This window comes from Limulus polyphemus, unplaced genomic scaffold (assembly GCF_000517525.1).
Source record: "Limulus polyphemus unplaced genomic scaffold, Limulus_polyphemus-2.1.2 Scaffold2382, whole genome shotgun sequence".
Lineage (NCBI taxonomy): Eukaryota > Metazoa > Arthropoda > Merostomata > Xiphosura > Limulidae > Limulus > Limulus polyphemus.
The window spans coordinates 101289-104013 of record NW_013667992.1 but is presented as its reverse complement, the minus strand read 5'-3'; the positions used below and the strand labels follow the sequence as shown (position 1 = coordinate 104013).

The window sequence follows — 2725 nt, the reverse complement described above, 5'->3', positions numbered from 1 at the left end:
AATGTTACACCTGATGGACCAATATTTTTTTAAAGTTGTAAAATACTAAATCTCATTCTATTCCTCATATCCCACTTGCTCTGGAAAACCACTGAAATGTACCTGTTGTTTTTGGTTTTCATGCCCAGTGTCATTATATATTAATAATATAATTGATACTCAGCATCATTTTTACACTATGATGTTACTAGTTATAAAAAATGATTGATATGTATGTTTTGTTTGGGGGAATTTGTAAACTTGTGTTTTATGCTGGGTTTTAAGTCACTATGATACTATGTACATCTGTCTATGATAAAATACCTAAGTTGAAGATAGGGTAACCCAAGTTGAAAATTATTATCTGCCATTAATTCATGAAAGTTTAAAGGACCAAAAAGGAGCTCATTAGCCCGTTAAGGATATTCCTTCCAGTTCCCAACTATAACCACTATATACCACTCATGTATTTATCCAATCTTTTCTTGAACTCAATTATATTTTCTGCCTTCACCACCCTTGAACACAGAAATGTTTGGATTTATATTATCAATACCTTTAATAACCTTAAACAACTCAATCAAATCCCATCTGACCCTTCTTCTCTCCAGAGAAAATAAGTTTAGAGATTTTAATCTCTCCTCATAGGACAATCCCACCATTCCAGGTATCATCCTTGTGGCTCTTTTCTGAACCTTCTCCAACATTCAATATCCTTCTTGTGAAAGGGAGTCCAAAATGAGGCCTTACAAGTGATTTATACAGTGAAACAATAATATCCCTTGTCTTATATTCAGTATTTCTATAGATGCTACCAAAAATCCTATTAGCCCTATTATTAGCTACAGTACATTGTTTAGGTGACTTTAGTAATTTTTCTATCACAACACCAAGATCTTTTTCTTCAACCACAGTATTTAATGTATTCCCATTTGAATTGTGAAAACCTACATGCACCACCTTACATTTTGGACAGGTAAACATGCTAGCTGTAATCTTAAACAAAGCACAGCACATAAAGTAGCTGTGCATTGAAGCACAGTGAGGTTGTGGTATTCCAAAAAGTTATATTAGGGAACAGAGTGCTACAAGCATGTAAATAGGTGTCTTTGAAATAAACTCAGTTATTGTACTTTTATTTGAAAAGCTATATAATATGCATTTATTTCAGAGCTAACCAACAACAAATAACTGTTTAATATTAATTTTGACCTTAACATGAAACAATGTTGTTTTTTATATTGTTGCTTAAACTTTGTTTTGGAATATGAAAGGACATTCATTGTTCTGGAGATGAACTCGTAAAATTTCCTTTTGTGCCACATTTGAAATAAATTGTCTACTAAATCACAGGAGTTTCAAGAAAAATAAACCTAGAGTTTTTAAGATAACTCAATTTAAATGTTAAAATACTGTGGTGTTTGTTGTGAAAGTTCGTGTATATTGCAAAATAACTTTTTTTTAAACAGAGATAATATTGTGTTTCTGCTCTAACTTAAAATTCAAGCACACTGTTAACTGATTTAAATTTTTTGCACACATCTATACCTTCACACTATGTGTGTCTCATTAGTTTAGATAATAGTCCTAGTTTGGTTCCTATCTAATTAATTTTTCAAATTTTAGGCATAAGGCTAATTAAAAAAGGTTACAATAGAACAAAATTAGTTTTTTGTGAAGCACTTTTATTTACTTCCTAAAATTTGAAAGTGAAAGATCAATCTGTGGGGAAAGGGTAGATAAAAATAAGCCTAAAATTTGTAAAAATTATTATACAGATACAGGATAGGTCTTCATTATCGCAACCAATCAGAGATCGTTATTCTAATGATATAGCTAATATTAATAATGTAAATGTGATATATGGATACTTTTGCTGGAGGGGGGGTGCATTTTAGATCACAAAATATCAACAAATGGTATAAAACATTTAGTGTCCTCTAGTTGTTAAATGATGAATTTCACCTAAGTCTGATCTTCAGAATTTGAATGTAGGTATTCAAAACATAAAGCATGTCTGTCTCATTGTTTGGATAGAAGATTGGTTATTGCAATAGTGACCATTGGACCATTCTTTATTGTATAAAGCCACTTGCTTGTTTTCTTTGATTTGGTGCAATTCTTAGCATCTGAAGCTGGTAATAAACACAATGTAAACTGGTGATTGTAATTATTTTTAAAATGATCATTTATATTAAATAACCAAGTGGACATGTTAATGTCAGAACGGTGGTTCAAATGTGACATCTGTTGAAGGATGGCACTGCAACTGCTTTAAGAAATTGTCGTTAATAATTAAGAATAATAATTGAAAAATGTACACTATAAATAGTAATACATTTTTTGTAAACAACAAGACATAAACAGTCAACTTGGATAATTGTAAAATTCATAAGGATAATCAACACAAGTAAGATGATTCCAACTTAACAGTCAAAAATATTTTATTCTTTTTTTCACATACAAAATTAAAATTAGTTAGAAAAAGACAAATGGCATTTATTTTCCATTGAAAGATTTGAAATTCTGTACAGCCAACCCCCTTGCACTGTATCAAATGTTAACCACATAAAACTACTTATCATTATTACTTTGTAATATGCTTAGTTAGGGTTGACGAATGTTTAATATTTAATAACATTATTAAAGTATTTTTGGTACTTCATGCCTTAATCTTGTAAAAATAACCGTTAACTAACCGTATAAAAATATACTGGAGTAACAAATAATTAAATTTTTCTACTGG

At 30.1% G+C, this 2725-nt stretch overlaps 1 protein-coding gene across 1 annotated transcript in view; it reads left to right on the top strand.

Annotated features, from left to right (window-relative positions):
• The window catches only part of LOC111087614 (zinc finger RNA-binding protein-like), a 19705-nt gene that overhangs the window by 973 nt on the left and 16007 nt on the right, over positions 1–2725 (top strand). The window lies entirely within an intron of this gene.